Source organism: Hyaena hyaena, unplaced genomic scaffold (assembly GCF_003009895.1).
Source record: "Hyaena hyaena isolate Hyena2069 unplaced genomic scaffold, ASM300989v1 scaffold_546, whole genome shotgun sequence".
In the NCBI taxonomy this organism is placed as follows: Eukaryota; Metazoa; Chordata; class Mammalia; order Carnivora; family Hyaenidae; genus Hyaena; species Hyaena hyaena.
Window position 1 is genome coordinate 71,734 of NW_024081179.1, and position 19,379 is coordinate 91,112.

General features: G+C 51.4%; 1 long non-coding RNA gene and 1 pseudogene across 2 annotated transcripts; one reads left to right on the plus strand and one right to left on the minus strand.

The window, feature by feature from the left end:
* Positions 1–188: 188 nt before the first annotated feature.
* On the minus strand, positions 189–19,326 carry LOC120247789. 2 transcript variants are annotated; one of them, XR_005532412.1, is made up of 4 exons: positions 19,222–19,326; positions 18,377–18,411; positions 8,627–8,756; positions 189–402 (listed from the first exon to the last, which is right to left on the minus strand). It is a non-coding gene; the product is annotated as an uncharacterized LOC120247789 (long non-coding RNA). The 2 variants fall into 2 exon arrangements; XR_005532411.1 differs by lacking the exons at positions 18,377–18,411; positions 19,222–19,326 and adding an exon at positions 18,440–18,521.
* Positions 9,601–9,930, plus strand: LOC120247787 (annotated as a pseudogene).
* Positions 19,327–19,379: the final 53 nt, after the last annotated feature.

Below are 19,379 nucleotides of genomic sequence, written 5' to 3' on the forward strand. Positions count from 1 at the left end.
TTGGGCTCTGCTGAGCATGAAGCCTGCTTGAGATTCTCTCTCTCTTCCTCTGCCCCTCTCCCCTGCTCAGTCTCTCTCTCTCTCTCTCTCCCCCCTTTCTCTAAAAAACAAAGAAAAAAAAAAAAAGAAGACAATATCAAAGTCTAGAGATAAGCTTTCTTTTCTTCTACTTTTATTGAACAGTTGAGAATTCGGAAGTTTTCATTTTCTATGCATAACAATAAGGAGTAAAAACGCAACCAAAGAAAACATTTCATCGTTATCAGGCAACCAGAAATGGGCACAGAGGAACAGAATGGAGCCCCGGCTGATGCTAACAGTGACGCTGAAATCAGTCCAGTGACAGGAATCTCAGCGGGTCTTCAGATGACATCTGCGATCAGTTTTCTCAAATTCATATTTCTAAGGACAAAAACAAAATATATTCACAATCAGAGAAAGACTTCTGTCAATATTCTGTAATAAGAACTTGGGCCATTGCATTTTCCAAAAGAGATTTTACTTATGACAAGATTTTCATATGTTTTGACATTTATGAACAGGATTTGATGTAGTTTGTAAGTGGATAAACGCTAACGGTGCATGTACATACAAAGACCCGGGCAAGGAACAGGTGATGCAGAATTTTTTAAAAAATTAACCAAATTGATGCTTCTAATGGGTACTTATAAATCAAAAACTAAAAATGTTTTGCAATTATGGAGCAAAGAAAAATGGCCATGTTGCCTTTGACAGAATTGAGTATCAGAAGTCTCAAAGGTTGCTTCTGAATATTGCATGTTGACGATGTGGTCCACAAACGCTTCGTGACGATGGGCTCGGATCTGTTCGAGGGGTATTTGGTTTTTGTTTCTCTTTAGTGTTTATTAATATTTGAGAGAGAGAGTGCATGAGCAGGGGAGGAGCTGAGAGAGGGAGACACAGAATCTGAAGCAGCTCCAGGCTCTGAGCTGTCAGCACAGAGCCCGACGCGGGGCTCGAACCCACAGACCGTGAGATCATGACCTGAGCCGCAGTCAGAGGCTCACCCGACTGAGCCCCCAGGGCGCCCCTGTTTGAGGTGCATTTGCCTGGAGGCGGCATTTCCCAGGAGAAGCTTCAGGCACAACACGCAACACTAGTTGGCTGCAGTCAAAGGAGGCTAACCCTTTACCGGCACAGAATCCGGTAAGTTATTTGTGAAATGAGGAAGCATAAAAAAGTAAAGGGTCCCCTGGGCCCAGATGGCCCGTGGTGATGCTGAGGGGGAGGAGCAGATGGTGCAAGGCGCTGTCAGTACTGCAGTGACTTCGGACGCCTTCTTTGTTGAGCCGCCCGGGGTTCCTGAGCCCTCAGTGAGGCTTCCCCGCCTGCCTTACACTCCAAGGCAGAAGGGGGGGGACCCAGTGGCACAAGCGAGGCACCGCGATGATGGCCGTTGAACTGACGGCTCTTGCTCTGCTCCTGGGGACCCTGGACACTTCCAGAGTAAAAAGTTTTCTTTAAGAAAAAAAAAAAAAAAAACAGAAAAAGAGGGGTGCCTGGGGGGCTCGGTCAGTTAAGCGTCTGACTTTGGCTCAGGTCATGATCTCGCGGTCCGTGGTTTCAAGCCCCACATCGGGCTCTGTGCTGACAGCTCAGAGCCTGGAGCTGCTTCAGATTCTGTCTCCCTCTCTCTCTGACCCTCCTCTGCTCACACTGTTTCTCTCTCTCTCTCTCTCAGAAATAAATAAAAATTTTAAAAATTTAAAAATAAACAGGAAAATGCTTTAGCAACTTTGCTGCTCTGTACAATTTGGAGCACAAACAGCACGCCCCAGACAGGCGTCAGTGCAGAACATGCTCACCTCCTCACTGGGGGCCCCTGAGGCCACAGGGAGGGGAGGAGCACAGTCCCACAGGGTCGCTTCTCAGTGCGCCTCTTCTGCACGGCTCTGTACAGCGGCCTCGCCTAGTGAAGTTGAGGCAGGGGAGGGGGGGGGGGGGGGGGGGGGGGGGGGATGGAGGCCCAGGCCTCCAGCCAGCCCAGGCGCTGGTCCTGACCCGAGGGCCTCTGGGAGGGGCCGTGCACCCTCCACGGTAGCAGTCAGTGATGGGGGCTCACAGCAAAAGTGCCCAGGACCCTTGCAGGTAAAGCTCCGTGGGTCCCATCATTCAGGGCCCCTCCCTCCCCAGGCAAACAGCACAGAGAAGACTGTGCGGGACCAAGGCTGGGGGCCCAAGTGACTGCTTCGAGGTCAAGTTCATGGGAAGGCCTGGGCGAGCTAGGAAGCCGGCCCTGGTGGGTCCCGCTCCGCCAGGCCACAGCAGTGGTCCCAGGGCCAGGGTCAGTGACAGCACCTCACATTCAGAGTCCCAGACCCCAGGGGCCGACCCTCCATGCCCAGCTCCTGCCAGGGAGGCAGGGAGGCCAGGCGGCCTCGCCTGGGCCCGTCTTCTTCACAGACCCTCCCCAGAAAGTCTGTAAGACACACGGCAGCCTTCCGAGCTGGAAGGCCTCCACAGTATGTCGGGACCTGCCAGGGGGACACACTCAACCCGGATTCAGCAACAAGAGTCCCGTGCCCGGGTGAAAGTGGCAGTCGGTCACTCGGGGGCCCCTCACCTGTCTTAGTTCGGGCTGCTGTAACTGGGGCTTGTGATTCCTCAGTGGTGGAGGCCAGACATCTGGGATCAGGGCGCTGGCAGATCTGGTGTCCGGTGAGGACTGAGTCCTGGGTCACAGTCACATCTGTGTATCCTCATGTGGGAGGGGGCTGGGTAGCTCTCTGGGGCCTCTTTCGTAAAAACACTGATCCCTCTCAGATGGCCCCACCCGCACGCCCCAATCGCCTCCAAACACACCTGCTAACACTTCACCTCGGGGGTTAGGTTGTAATGAATGAGTTATAACCAAGGGAGACAGTGCAAGTGATTCTTCCCAACATCCTTCCAGCATTTACCTGATCATTCCAGAGAACCACTGGAAAGGTCTCTACCTTAAGGAGGGAGAGCACAGCCACACGCCCCCCCACATGCACACACGCACACACACGCTATTAAGGTAGAGCCCCTCGGAGAGCTTCTCAGACCTTTGACTGTGACCCACTGTAGTGAACACATTTCCATCGCTGCCCTGCGCACATTCGCTTCAACAGTGATTGCTGGAGTCAGCTACCCAGAGAGGGCTTTGAGCTCGAATACGCAGAGCCCCAACTAGGCCCAAAGACACAGATCTGGCAGCCCCTCGCCCCAGCCTCCCGGGTGGAAGGGGTGGGCGCAGCCTCCCTCCCCCAACGTCGGTGGGAAAATGTGGAAAGCAAGGATTCGGGTCCACGCTTTCCCTTGCCCGGGAAGAAAGAAACATGGAGAGAAGCTCCTGCCTAGGAGGGGGTCCTCAGGACGTGAGCTCTGCTGGGAATGTCAAGTTTGGTCTTGGATGAGTGGCTTCTCCCGGGGTCCACCCTTGCCTCCTCTACAGAGTGACACCCAGAATTCAGCAGTTTTACTCAAGTTCACTTCTACCTTTTCTTACTCCACAGATGCTCATTAAGTTACCCAAATACTCCAGACACTGAGCCTGGCAGGTTGTGCTCATTTCCCAGGACGGACGTAAGGCACCACAGACCAGGCAGCTCACAACAGGGGTGCGTGTCCTGGGGGTTTGGGACGCCAAAAATCCACTCCGGGTGTCAGCAGGGCTGCTTCCTCCTGACGCCTCTCTCCCTGGTGTGTTGATGGCCGTCTTCTCCCAGCATCCTCACGTGGTCTCTGTGCATGTCTGTGTCCTGATCTCTGCTTATTATAAGGACACCAGTCCTGGGGCACTTGGGTGGCTCAGTTGGTTAAGCAACCAATTCCAGCTCAGGTCATGATCTCGTGGTCCGTGAGTTTGAGCCCCATGTTGGGCTCTGTGCTGACAGCTGGGAGCCTGGAGCCTGTTTCTGATTCTGTGTCTCCCTCTCTCTCTGCCCCTCCCCGGCTCGTGCTCTGTCTCTCTCTCTCTCTCTCTCTCTCTCAAAAATAAACATTAAAAAAATAATAAGGACACGGGCCCTATTGGATCAGGGTCCACCCTAATGACCCCTTCTTAACTTGAGCACATCTGTGCACACCCCATCTCCAAATACAGTATCGTTCTGAGGTGCTGGGGGTCAGGATTTCAGCCTGTGAATCTGGGGAGAGATATAATTCAGCCCATAACATAGATGCTGGTGCTTTAAAAAACTGCACAGGGCCAGCCCGGAGTAGAGCCCAAACCCGGGGCTAAGCTGTGGCTGGGGCCCAGAGTGGGGCCTGTCGCCTCACCCAGAGCCGCTGCGGAGAAACCCAGGGCCGGCCTAAATAATCCCTGTGCATTTCCATGTGTATTTCGTGTGGGGCAGAGGTTGGCCCCAAGTGCTGCAGGTGACAGCAAAGTCACCCCTGCGACAGGTTCCTGTAACTTCCATGCTGCCCTGTGGACGGGGAAGCCTTTCTAGGAGCAGTGCCAGGCTGCCCTTCTGTGCGGTGCAGGGAGGCTTCCACAGCACCAGAGAGCAAAGTAACAGCGCGGCACAGAGCAGGTGTCGAAAGTATGAGCTCGTGGCCAAATCTCTCCCCTTCCCACCCACTCCTTCCCCCCAATAGAAGTCACCCCCTATCTGGGCGGCTGGCTTCACTCAGCGAATACTGTTCTTATAAACAGCTGGCCCAGATTCTCGGCTTGAGTTAGGATGCTCCCCGGGCAGTCAAGGGGGTCCGGTGATGAATCTCAATGCGGCTTAAAAGCATGAAAACTTGCAAGCAACCCTGGGCGGCTCCCTCCAGTCGGGACATCAGGGCTGGCACGCCAGAGGAGGCCTCAGCCTTCAGGTGCGCCTCTCCCCGGACTCGATGCTGACTCATAGACCCGCTGCAGAAACATCTCTGTTTTAAACTTTAATTAACCTACATTCTTTCCGAGATCTCATGACCTGATTTTCCATTCTCTCTCTGCTGGGACCTCCATGGCAACAAAAGAATCACCTTCTCTTTCGCCCCAACACCCATCGAACAGGGGCTTGACCTCCAGAGCGAAGGACATAGCCACAGGAGCAGGCAGGAGCTAGTGACAAACACATGGGTCCGGGGCGCTGTTCCCCTTGGTCACTGCACCTGTAATCACGGAGGTGGGGTGACGGGACAGGTCCAGGTCAGTCACGCCCAGAAGAATGTGGTGGCCGTGAGGCTGCAGACCCCCCCGCTGCAGGGAAGGTAACTGGCCCAGGGCACAGCCACCGAGCACTGAGACCCAGGCCTCCCAGGGCTGCCGCCAGCCATGACAGAGTGCAGCGGGGACCCTCCTGGGATGCAAGGCCTCCTCTGATGGCCGCACGGACCTTGCTGAGGCTGCAGACCCTCAAGGCCACCAGCCTTCCCTCCTTACCCCGGAGTGTGGTGTGCACAGCCGTCCCCGGCTCTTCCTGCCCTCCGCACCTGCCCCCCTATCTCCCCCCCAGACATTTCCCTCGTGAAAACGTTTATTCCCGCTGCTTCTCAGAGGACCTGGATTAGCACGGAGCCACGCTGCCCTGCCCCTCACCTGACAGGTGCACGGGCCTCCTGCCTGGCCTCCCCGCCCCCACACCCTGTCCCCGACGCAGCACAGACAGGCCCCCAGCCCCTGGCCCGGCCCTGCTCCCCTCTGACCAGACTTCCTGGACGCCTCCGCTCCGGCCACACTGGCACCTGTCGCTGGGCACGTTGTTCCCTCAAGTCCCCACAATCGCCTCCTCCGCCTTCAGGCCTTTACCTCTCCTTCCCGGGAGGCAGCCCTACCCACCCCGCTCCCCTGCAGGCTCCCGCCTGCCCCCCGGCCCCACGTCCTTCCACAGCAAGGGTCATCTTGTAACAGAGGGAAGAATGTACGGGTTTATTAGACCGCATCGTTCTTCCTGCCTCCCACCAGAACGAGGGAAGTTTGCTGCCTTTTTTTTAAGTTTATTTATTTTGAGAAAGTGGGAAAGGGGCAAAAAGAGAGGGGGAGAGAGAGAATCACAAGCAGGCTCTGCACTGTCAGCACAGAGCCCAGCACGGGGCTCGAGCCCATGAACGGTGAGGCAAAATCAAGAGCCGGACGCTGGGAGGTCGGCTGCATCTGGTCGGTAGCGAAGCCCTAAGCACCAGAAAAGGCCCTGCACCCGACGCGGGATGATCGGAGAAAGGCACAGCTGAGCGGCTCTCAATCTTCACTACCAGGGGCTTCAAAAGAGGTGGAAGAAAAGAGGGGGAGGGAGTGAGAAAGAAATAATAAAACTTTCCAGGACGGAAGAGAGACCTCAGTCCTCACCGTGACGGAGGACACCAAGTCCTGAGAAGGACAGAACAAAACAAAGATAAAATAAAACAGAGCAAATTTTATGTAGAGGATAAAGAACTCCTGAAATTCAGAAAACAAACAACACAATTTCAGGAAGAGTCAACAGATTTGAACTATTTCACCAAAGAAAACTTACAAATGGCAAACAAGCGCATGAAATGATGCTCAACGTCCTTAGTCCCTAAGGCCCTGCAGGTTTAAGCCTCGATGAGACACAGCCACAACGCGAGGCCAGACCACGGCAAGCGCTGGCGGGCGCGGAGGAACCGGAACGCTGTGTGCTGCTCGGGAGAACATAAATGTTTCAATCTCTTTGGAAACTTTAGCTTGGGAGTTCCTTTCTTTCTTTTTTTTTTTTAACTTTTATTTTTGAGACCGAGTGTGAACAGGGGAGGGGCAGAGCGAGAGGGAGACACAGAATCCAAAGCAGCTCCAGGCCCTGAGCGGTCAGCGCAGAGCCTGACGCAGGGCTCGATCTCACAAACTGTGAGACCATGACTTGAGCTAAAGTCGGACGCTTAACCGACTAAGTCACCCCGGCGCCCCCTGTAATGTCATTTTAAACGCATCTGCACCTGGCAGATCACCCCAAGATCTGTGAAGTGAAGGTTGAGGGAACCGGCGGAGAAGCATAGACTTAGAGGGACTGGCGGGTTGGGCACAGACACCAAGCAGTAAGCAGCCGGGCCCGGCTCCCCGAGGACAGTGTCCGCAGCAAGAGCCCACAGAGCAGCGGGGCACCAGGGACCCTCTACCAAACTCTGCCGTGCCCCGCCACATGCCCATCCTTTGCCTCCCCGGACAAGGCCCAGGGAAGCTCCCACGGACCACAGGGTCCCGGAGGGCAGGGGCAGCAGCCGGGTCAGAGATCTCCCCCAGCCCGGCCTGGGCCCACACCCTGGAAGTGTTCTACTCCCCCAGCCTGGCTATGCCCCCGAGGCCAGGTCTGGCACCGTGTGTGCGCAGGAGGACACGTGTTGCTGGATTAATGCAAAGTCAGCACCAGTGGGGGACATCCTTGAAGGAGAGAATCACCTTCCCTCAGTCTCCTGTTTCTCAGGCCCTTGCTGCCCAAAGCCAACTCTTTCCTGAGGGGCAAGCAGCTAGGAGTCATTTTTGTGCAGCTGTGTGAGTAGGAAGCTTTAGAGCCGCCGTTCCCTAAGGCAGTGGGGTTGGATCACTGCCCCTGACACTGATGAGGGACCGTGGGGCAGGCCAAGGACAAAGTGCAAGCTGGCGCCCCCCACCCACCCAGGTGGGATGTGTGGGATACTCCTCACACACTCCCGGCTGCCCAAGGACCAAGGAGAGGAAAGAAAACAAATGGCCAACTGATAGGGATCACAGTTCTACAGAGCATGGGCTCCATCAGTTTACAAATATCTTAGTAAACTACAAGAAAAAGGCAATCTATCAATAGCTTAATCTCCAGAAACCTGTCGACTCAGTTTCCTGGAGCCCCAGCCTCACCCTCCATAGTGACTGGGGAACAAAGGCAGGAAGGAAATGGCAGGTAAAATTAAATTTCCTCATAACCTGCAGCCCATTGACAGACACTTGAGGCAAATGCAGAGTAGAACATTCCTCGAGGAGCCCCAGACCGTCCTAATGTTAATACCTTACTAGAGGGAGAACAACCTTAGCTTGACAATATCAAGGCCTCAGGTATCTTCTGAGTCCTCGTTAGCCCATCAAAGTCCCCCTGGAAGCTTCCCTTTGGACTTGACCTCCCCGACTTCATACTATACAACCAGCCATTCTTCACAACCCCAGTGCAGCTCTTTCTGCCCACGGGTCCTGTCCCCACGGTTTAATAAAATCTCCATTTTGCACCAAAGATGTCTTCAAGAATTCTTTCTTGGTCATCAGCTCCGGACCCCCCACCATCACCCCAAAACCTCATCAACACTCATCACTCAACAAAGCGCCAACGTGGGCAGGAAGCTGCACTGGGTGCAACAGCATCTGGTCACAAAGAGCCAACCGTCTGGCTGGAGAGTTAAGTGTGTGCGCAAGCAGGGAGAAGAGCCCTCGCAGATGCACAAGGTCTCGATTTGCCCTTGGGAGGACAAAGCACGACAAATAGGCTTTTTTGTTTTCAAAAGTCTGGGTCTCTCAAAGCAGTAAATTCTATTGTTCAGGTGGGGAGGGTAATCAGCAACTGTGTTTCCCAAAGGAAAGGTAGGAAGCCTCCAGGCAGGTGTGGGGCTCCCCAAAGACAGTCACCAAAAATAAGGCTCATTGGAGAGGAGGGGTGGGGGTGTAGGCATTTTCCAGGAGGGACATGGCCAGAGCAGGAAGGGACAGCAGGGCAGAGAAAAAGCATACTCGTCATCGGAAGAACGCGTGGCATCCAGGCCAGCTCAGAGGGCGGCAGGGACCCGTGTTCAGGAGGGCGGCCCCATCCAAGGCAACCAAGCTCAACCAGCCAAAATGATGTCACTGGTCACTTTGTGTTCTGTGGACACAAAAAAAAAGAGAAAAAAAAAGTGGCTGGGGGGGCCTGGAAGACTCAACCAGTTGAGTGTCCGACTTCAGCTCAGGTCATAATCTCATGGTTCGTGAGTTCAAGCACTGACAGTGCAGAGCTTGCCTGGGATTCTTTCTCTCTCTCTCAAAATAAATAAATAAAAAAAAATAAATAAATAAATAAACTTTAAAAAAAGAGAGAGAAAATGGCCAAGGACAGAGCCTGACTCCTGAAGGCATCTTGACACCGTGCTGGGACCACCCTGGGCAATCCCCACTGGGCAAGAGAGAAAAAGAGCCAAGTGCCTCTTAGCAGGAGGCCCAGGGCCTCCCCCAATACTCTTGGGCCCCCTCAGATTTCCTTACAACCCCACAAAGTCCTTGGGTTCTCTCCAAACTGGCGCGCACTGCGCACTTTGTCGCTTCAACACCCAAGCCAACACCAAGTCTCATGACCACTCTTCACCCCAACCAGTCAGGGAAGTGCTCTCCGTGGCAGCTGGCACGCGCACGCATGCACGTAACTGACGCACAGCTCACAGGACTGTGGCCGCTCCATCTTGCCTACTTCTACCGTGTCTCGCTTTTTGCAAATGCTCTTCTGCGTAGGATGCACACCAAGAGTGAACCAAGAGTGAGCTTCAAAGCTGGCGGGATGTCCGCAGTGGGAGAGGCGTGCCTGTGTGCGGACAGGGCCGTGATGGAAATCTCTAATTTCTGCTCAGTTTTACTGTGGATCTGAAACTGTTCCCAAAAGTTAAAAAGTGGGGCGCCTGGAGCTCTGTCCGCCTTTAGGATCCACTTTCATGGGTCCTTACAGTCACTTGTCAGACCCCAGCCGCCAAAATGGTGAAGCAGATCGAGAGCAAATGTGCTTTTCAGGAAGCCTTGAACAGCGCAGGGGAAAACCGTGTATTACTGACTTCTCTGCCACGTGGTGTGGGCCTTGCAAAACGATCAAGCCCGTCTTTCAGTCCCTCCCTGAGAAGTATTCCAACGTGGTGTTCCTTGAAGTAGACGTGGGTGACTGTCAGGATGTTGCTTCAGAGTGTGAAGTCAAATGCACGCCAACCTTCCCATTTTTTCAAAAGGGACAGAAGGTGGGTGAGTTTTCTGGAGCTAATAGGGAAAAACTTGAAGCTACCATTAATGAATTAATCTAATTATGTTTTCTGAAAACATAACCAGCCATTGGCTGTTGAAAACATGTGATATTTTTTATTTACAAAAAGGAAAGATCAAGTATAAGGACTATATACCCAACTGCCATCTGATTGTGTGACAATAAAGTATTAATTCTAAAAAAAAAAAAAAAAAAAAAAGTAGGGCATCTGGGGGGCTTAGTCTGCTAAGCATCCAACTCTTGATTTCAGCTCAGGTCATGATGTCACTGCGCCGACAGTGCTGAGCCTGCTTGGGATTCTCTCTCTCCCTATCTCTCTCTCTGCCCCTCCCTCATGTGTGCTGTCTCTAAATAAACATTTTTTAATCTTAAGAAAAAAGAGTTAAAAAGTAAAACTTAGGCAAATGCTCTCTGGCTGCTGCCTGGAAGGTGGACAGCACTTCCCAGAGACTTGATCTGCATCGTCTGTTTGGCCCACAGTTCCCCCACCCGGCTTTACATTATACCAAGTAATTGAGGTAAAATGTGTGCCCCTCCTCAGGGTGACAAAGTGTGCCAATTTGCCTGTGTCTGAGAGGTGTCCCAGGACGAGGGATTTTCGCTGCTAAACCCAGGGAGGTTTTGAACAAACTGGGCCGAGGAGGTCACCCGAGCTCCTGTCAGAGCCAGCGCTTGTGAGTAACACGGCCTCTGACCTCCTGTCCACGAGAACTTTGCTCAGAACCCGCTGTCTGGCAGGTGCTGGGTAAATAGGCTATGGCGTCCTTATCATTACTTAGGGTGACGGCCCCTGCACAGCCAGCAGGGGTGTCTCCATATATGCTTACTGGGTGGCGCTGGACTGGTACGGTTGTGAACTCCATTTCTAAACGTGTGGGGGTCTCCCTTGCCACTCATCAGGTCTCACTCCTTCCACGAGGACATGGCTTCCCAACGTTCCGGGCTGAAGGCCACAAGCCACTCCTGCACATGGCCAGACGCAGGGCAGCTAAACAGGTCTATCCCTCTCCAAAGGGACGAGTCTGCCGACCACACATGTGGCTAACCTGGCAAGATCAGGTGACATTCTTTTTATTTTTTTTAATGTTTGTTTATTTTTAAGAGAGAGAGAGAGAGACAGAGCATGAATGGCGGAGGGACAGAGAGAGAGAGGGAGACACAGAATCCCAAGCAGGCTCCAGGCTCCGAGCTGTCAGCACAGAGCCCGATGCAGAGCTTAAACCCACAAATGGTGAGATCATGACCTGAGCTGGAGTCAGACACCTAACAGACGGAGCCCTCCAGGCGCCCCTTACACTCAACTTCTGAACACATGTCCTGGAGACCCTCATTTTGCTAGCATTGCACCGCAATCTCCCCCGAGGAGGATGGACCACAACCTCACATGCCTTCAATGGCCAGGAAGGGGCTGCATGTTCCTGAAAGAGGAAGATGTCAGGACCTGGGGGAGCTTCTGGAGCACATGATGACCTAAAGCCATTTCATCTCCCACCTCCCAAAACAATGATCCGCCAAAACATAACACAACTACAGGGGCCATATTCATCCTGGGTCTGCGGGTTTACGGCCCTGGCATAGAGCTCTCCTAACAACCTAAATTCTCACAGCAGATGTTAACAAGAGAGCCAAAGAAAAATCTTTCTCAAAACTTGTTACAACATATCTTAGAAGGCCAGCAGTATCAAACATATGAAAACGTCCACCAATAAATTCCTTTGGCATTTTAATACAAAGGCCCAAATGCAAATAACTGCAATTTTGAAAAGGCTGGAAGACATAGAATATTCATATCAAAATTTCCACTGGCCATTAAGTGCTGGAGTTTGCTGGGGAGTGGCAGGTATCACTAAAACAGAAAAATAGTAGGCACTGAACTTCATCTGTGCAGCAAGATGAAATTAAACAACTATATCTATGTTTTTAAAAAGATTCAAATTCAAACTTAGAATAATATACTATCTGGGGGAAAAATGGGGTACCTGGGTGGCTCAGTCAGTTAAGCATCTCTTGATTTTGGCTCAGGTCATGATTTCACTGTTCATGGATTCGAGTCCCGCATCGGGCTCTGTGCTGACAGTGCAGAGCCTGCTTGGGATTCTCTCTCTCCCTCTCTTTCTTTCTCTGCCCCTCTCCCAACTCACACGCACTGTGCTCTCTCTCTCAAAAATAAACATTTAAAATAAATATATAATAGAAATGAGGGGCACCTGGGTGGCTCAGTCGGTTAAGTATCCAACTTCGGCTCAGGTCATGATCTCACAGTTCGTGAGTTCAAGCCCCGCACTGGGTTCTGTGCTGACAGCTCAGAGCCTGGAGCCTGTTTCAGATTCTGTGTCTCTCTTTCTCTCTCTCTGACCCTCCTCTGCTCATGCTCTGTCTCTGTCTCTCAAAAAATAAACATTAAAAAAATGTTTAAGTAAATAATAGAAATAAGAAAAAAAAAAAAACATTTCTAGCCAGCAGGGAGGAAGAAGAGAGCCCTAAAATTGTTGTCTGAGATTTAGCTAATTCTAGACCAGTTCTTTCTAAAGCAGTGCATATCTTCATCATTGTTTCTTCTTCAGAAAAGTAGAGGTAAGGACGAAAAGTCCCCCCGTGTCCCTGCCAGATCTAAGAGTCTCTCACTCTAAAGTAGAAATCGCAAACTGGTGGCCCACAGGCCAGACAAAACCCCTTTGTGTTTTGTTTGGCTTGCATGTAGTTTTAGTTTTGTTTTGTTTCCTTAGTTGAATGTGGATGCCTTTATGTTCTATCCCCACAGTCCCTGCCGTTCCTCAGTGCCTCGCTTAGCCCTGCCCCAGCCTGTGAGCGCCTCCTGGGGCCTCAAGGGCCCTGAGGGAAGTGGGTTTAATACTCTTGCCCTGGGACTCTGAGTGACAAATCTTGCCCTGCGGGGCTAAGGAGTTGACTGTCACCACTAGAATCTTACTGAAGGGCGACCTCCATTGAGTTGGTTTCTACTTGTTCCATAGAGTAAATTTTACATCTTTAATTGCCCCTCCCATTTTACGGGATAATAGCAGTCCAAAACACTAAGAAGACATGCTCAATGTCACAGCTAAAATTTAAATCTTCCGGGGAACTTTTTAAATTGAAAAATAAAGAAAAGCACAAAATGGAAAAGAAATTTCATATACATATGCATGATTGTTAGTAATATTTTTCATGCACATCATATTTAATCGCAGGCATGTGAGGTTTTTGACACAGCCACCATTGATTTGTATTTATTTAGCTAAAGGCGCTTAGGTTATTGTAGGATTTTTTTCCACGTTTTGGTAAAATATACATAACATGAAATTTACCATTTTAACCATTTTTACGTATACGGTTCAGTGGCACTGAGTATATTCACATTGTTGGAAAAACCACCACCACCATCCATGTTCAGAATGAGTCCATCTTCCTGACCTGAAACTCTTTCCCCGAGAAACACTCATTCCCTAGGACCCTCTCCCCCAGCCCCGGGCACCCACCCTGTTACTTTCTGCCTCCATGAATCTGCCTACCCTGGGAACCTCATCTAAATGGACTTACACAGTAAGTGTCCTTTTGTGACTGACTTCTTTCACTTAGCACAAAGGGTGAACCTTGCAGACATTATGCTAAGTGAAAGAGGCCAGTCATAGCTTTAAACACTGACTGTGGTTTTAAGGCAGCAAAGGTGTGTGTTAAAAATAGCCGTGAACTTTGTAAATATCTAACCGAGGGTGACCTCCCCCGAAAAACTTCTTTCTGCATGAAATACCCAAACATGTGAGCAGCCTTTATGAGCTAAACTAAAAAGGGAATTCTGAGCACAGGCCCCTGGCACATAGAGCTCAGAATAGCTAAGCTTTACTCACCAAGGATAACAGTGCAAAATGTCACGCTGCCGATATTGAACGCGGGGGCTGACAGCCCAAGAAAAAAATCGCTCACCTCATTTAAGGAAACTCATGAAGAATGGAATGATTCCATTCTTGCCTTCAGAACTCTAGATTGCAAAAGTCCCATCTGGTACTAACTATATTTACTCAGATGGACCAGGACCACAAAATAAAGGTTATTTAGAGCATATTGTTACGGCCTCTGGGTGGTCCTTCCATCTACCGGACAATGCAACAAAGATGCAGGAAACTGACCCTAAATACGGACTAAATCTTGTTCAAGTGGAAATTTAGGGATCAAGAAAATAATCAGACCTTGGGGCATCTGGGTGGCTCAATCGGTTAAGCGTCTGACTTTGGCTCGGGTCATGATCTCGCGGTTTGTGGGTTGGGGCCCCGCATCAGGCTCTGTGCTGACAGCTCAGAGCCTGGAGCCTGCTTCAGATTTTGTGTCTCCCTCTCTCTCTGACCCTCCCCTGCTCAGGCTGTCTCTCTCTCTCTCTCTCAGAAATAAATAAAACCATAAAAAAAATTAAAAAGAAAATAATCAGACCTTGTCTACATCATGCCCAAGGCCCCTGCAATCGTCCTGGGAAGTAGACAGATCACCACACACCCCAGGGGGATGATGAAGGAGGTGATGGCAGCTGAGATAAAGGTTAGCCTCACCTGCCCCTATCACGAGGGCCAAGGGTCTGACGAGAACAGAAAACCTGCTGGCACTCGCTATTGTACGTGTACACACACACACACACACACACACACACACACACACATCGGCTCTGCTTCTCAGGGACTTTGGCGAAGCTGTAGGACCTTTCTGCACCTCAGTTTCTTCATCTGTGAAGTGGACTGGCAACAGAACCTCCCTCGGAGGGCTGTGTTAGGGATCCTGTGGGTCGATGTGCACTGAGGCCACAGGGCTATCTTATTGCGCATGCCACAGGAAGGCAGACCGGGGTGCTTGCTGACATTTCAGGAGTCTTGTCTCCCAAACACAAGTGATGAGCAAGGGCCAGGTTTTACATTTTGAGTTGTTTGAGGTCCTTCTTTAAATGTCAACTGTGAGTTCAATTGTATCTCCCCAAAAGATATGTTCAAGTCCGAATCCTGAATGAGGTGCATGAGTCCTTATTTGGAAATAGTGTCTCTGCAAATGTAATTAAGTTAAGATGAGGTCACACCAGGCCGGGGTGCCGGGCGGGCCCTACAACCAACATGTCTAGCGTCCTTCTAAGAAGAGACATAGAGGCAGGCACACGCAAAGAGGAGACCACCCTGTGACAGCGTGGAGGGAAGAGGGTGACATGCCAGAGACGGTCCTTGCATCCAGGGCGGCCAGCCACCGCCAGGCATGGAGACAGGGCCCAGCCCTGCCGGAACCTCGATTTCAGACGTCTGGCCTCCAGAGCCAGGGGAGAAGCAGTCTGTTGTTTCACGCCGGGTCTCTGATACTCGGTTCCAGGGGCCCCAGAATGTTATTGCAAGGTCTCAGACTCTAAATTCCCTCGAGCTGGCACATGGATGGCAGCGGATGTACACCCGCTGGAGCAAGAGAAAACCGCGCAGACGAGAGAACACCAGCGCAGAGGTGAGGCAGGCACCGGGAGTGAACAGGGCAGGTGTGGGCGCACGCCTGCACAGTGACACAGTGGCTCCCGTCTGTGAGCGCTCGCGCCCCACCTGCAGCTCTGAACGACAGAGACTCGGTCACACAGGAGCATATCCCAGCATTGCCCGGCTTCCAATCTCCTCCGGAACCAGACACCTGGACTTTCAGGTGACAGCTCCCCAGTGCTTACTTATGTGTTGGCTCACAAACAAAATACACGTGCAAGTGGGTACAGCACGCGCAGGGGCCCATCTGCATCTCTGATGTCCGGCTCGGCCGCAGGCAGGATACACAGCGACTGCTTGAAGCAGGTCAGCGTCATAAGGAAATACACCCTCAGCCCTTGGCTCCCACCTCCTCTCTGATGAGAGCATTAGCGCAATTAAAATCCAGCCAACGGAAGGGGAGCAAACAGGATCGGGAGGCCCTCCTTCCTACACGGTGGGAAAACCCTACAGCCGGATGTCAGCGCCCAGCCCCCACCTCCAGACAAATCCTCCCTCTAAGCCTCAGTTTCCCCATCCACGAGGAGAGGGAACAGAATGAGGTGTTGGCACCCAGTGTGAGAATGTGGGTGACATGTACAATTGTGACTTTTTCCCTCTTTTTCCAGAAATGACAGAAGATAGACTCTGGTTGGAGTCAAATAAATGCTTGGGAGCAAGTAGACACCGTGTCAGCCTCCAGCAATACCTCACGTCTTCTCTTCCTCATAGACATCTCTGCTTCCCGCCTCTGTCCCCTTTGTAGCTGACTCTGTGTTCTCAAGGACAGGTCCCCTGCCCACAAGCTGTTTAGCCTAATGAGGAAGGCAGACAAGTAAGCAGGCAAACGCAATAAAGTGCTACCTGAATGCCAGAGGTGTGGTGGAAGTATTAGTGGGGAGGGGCCTGTCACAAAGGCCAGGAGACATCCAGAGGGTCGGAGATGTCTGGAGAGGGGACAAGCTTCGGTGAGTGTTTGTTTCCCTATTGCCCCTGGGCAGGGCCTGCAATGTGGGCGGGGCCTGTATCCCCGCAACTCAGAAAGGTTTATTAACCTGGGTGCCTTAGATTACTCTGGTTTGGGATACTAGCTTTCAACAGAGCCGATGCCTTTACCGCCTCTGGTTATCACCAGACAACCTTCAGTTCCCTCCCAGCAGCTTTGAATGTCTGCTCTACGCACACCCGCACACCCGGTGACAGGCTGGGGCCGGAGGAAAAGCAGGGAGACAGGAGCCTGCTGAACTAGGAGCGTGGGGAGGCGAGAGACAGCTGAGAGTAGCACGTCACAGAGGCCAGCTGTCCAACCCGTTGGCCCAGCACTGAGGCCAATGCCCTGGTCCCCTCAGTGGCCCACAGCTCAGAAACACAAGGTTCTTGGTTTATGCAGACTTGATCTTGCTCAAGGGGCAACGTCATGCTAAACAGGACCGACGCCCTTATCTGAACAACCATAAGGCCAATTTACTGTTTTACCTTTTCAGCAGCTATTCCCGTGTGCCGTCCAAGGCAAGTGCTGAAATGCAGAATTCAGGCACTCATTTGACAAAGATTTCATAGGCACCAAGTGCCCATGACTTAGCAAACTGTGAACACCTGGTTGGGGTAAATACAGCCAAATGAGGCGGAGAGCCAGAAGTAGGAAGCAGAATTACTCAATGAGCTTGGCGTCAAGCTATAGTTCAAACACTGTCCACCAATGATTCGGCAGGTGACTTGGAGAAAATTAACCTTTCTGACTCTGTTTCCTCCTCTGTAAAATGGGAATAACAATTGTACTCCACATGATTGTCAAAGGATCAAATGGGATTTCACATGTAAATTGCCTGGTTTTATGTATGTTTATATTTACCTGGGAAGGCTGTGTCATGTAATGGTTAAGGCGCCCCTCTCTCTCTCTCTTTTCCTCTCTCTCTGTCCCTCCCCCACGTGCATGTGTGTGCGCGTGCTCTCTCTCTCAAAATAAATAAACTTTAAAAAAAATTTTAGAAAAGGTATCTTGCATCCAGAGTACAAAACCAAAAAACTCTTTAAAAAAAGGAACAAAATGGGGCGCCTGGGTGGCTTAGTCGGTTAAGCGTCCGACTTTCGCTTAGGTCATGATCTCGCGGTTTGTTGGTTCGAGCCCCGCGTCGGGCTCTCTGCTGACTGCCAGCTCAGAGCCTGGAGCCTGTTTCAGTCTGTGACTCCCTCTCTCTCTGACCCTCCCCTGCTCATGCTGTCTCCCTCTCTCTCTCTCTCCTAGAAATAAAAAATATATATATATTAAAAAAAATAAAAATAAAAATAAAAAAAGGAACAAAAATTCTTCATAAGGGCTAAGAATATAAGATAAGAGTATCCAAAGCACTTAGCAAATTCTTAGGTTATGAGAAGCATTCAAACAAAGGTATAGTTAAGAATAATTTTATAATTTTTTTTTTTAAGAGAGCTAGTGAGTGAGGGAGGGACAGAGGCAGAGAGAGTGTGGGCTAGAGTGAGAATCTCAAGCAAGCTCTAAGAGCTCCATCATACAACCCTGGGATCATGACCTGAGCCTAAATCAACAGTTGGACCCTCAACCAACTGAGCCACTCAGGCAACCCAAGAATAATTTTTAAAAGCTATCCCTGGTTCAAGCCCCACATTGAGTGTGGAGCCTACTGAAAAAATAAAAGTAGAGGGGGCGCCTGGGTGGTTCAGTCAGTTAAATGTCCGACTTCGGGTCAGGGCATGATCTCAGTTTGTGGTGTCGAGCCCTGCATCCGCCTCTCTGCTGTGTTGAACCAGAAGCAGCTTGTTTGGGATCTTTTTCCATTTACCTGATGGGAACCCAGGTACCCGTAAAGCATTATGCATTTAACAATCATACACCAATGTATACGCTGTGTGGTTATAACATAAGCTCTGGCAGCAAGGACACAGATCACTTCTCTCAACTCTGGGTCTTCCCTTCGATTAGCCTCCCTACCCACACTGTCAATTTTTAAATGGTTTATAAAGCTTGCAAATCATGATTTACTGTGATAAAAAGCAACATACCTTTCAGTGCCAGCCTTCTTGCACATTTGACTGATCTATAAAAAAAGGCAGCCTCTTACTCACCTCACCAGGTCCTCAACAACATTGCTACTTTGTCCAGGTGGGGGAACCCACAGTGCTGCGCCCTGGGACTGCAGAAAGCGGATTAGAGCCCGTGGCTCCATTATTTGGCTCTCGGCTTACTGCCGTCAGCTCTGCTTTCGAGTTCCAGGATGGACTCGGTGTGCTTTTACAGTAGCAACTGAAGCTATTTAACAAAATTTAAGTTTCTGAAAGAATGGGAGAGTTGCTGTAATCACTTCAACATTAGGAAAACGTGAGAGGCTCTCTCTAAATAGTAGTCATTCACGAGGGACCGCACTGGAACCTTATTAGGAACACCTGCTTTGGGCTATGCTTTGCCCGGCAAGGAAGTCACAATGTATAAGCTACAGAGTGGATTCCGGGAATGGTGACCCAATGTGATGCTCTGTTTTGAGCAAAGTTATAGGGAAGTACGAGAACACGGAGACCTCTCCGAGGCGCACTTTCCGGAGGGTCCGGGAGTCATGAACTAATTTGGTGTTTCTCTTTAGAAAACGGGTGCTCTGGGGCTGGGGAGGGGAGCCGTGGAGGGAGCGAGGAAGGCGGGCCAGGGGCCGCACTACGACCCTGTTAACGGTGACTTGGCGAATCACCGTCGCCCCGGGCACATGGACCCCAGCATCGGAGCTTAAAAGCACCTGGGATAGAAATGCCAGGCCCCGCATCATCCCCGTCTGCCCAGGCCTAAGGGAGGGGGGAGGGGGAACAACTTCCGCCTCGAGGCCCGACCCAGGGGACCGAAAGGGCAGCGAGGAACCCACTAGGGAGGCTGCACGCCCGCCTCGAGGGGAACTCGGTGGGAACGCTGCGAGGCCAGGGCGGCGGGGGAGGGGAGCCAACCGCCATCTTCCCCCGGGCGCTCAAACCGACAAAGCGCGGCCCCGCGACCAGCCCTCCGCCGCGGCCAGCCTGCTCTCGC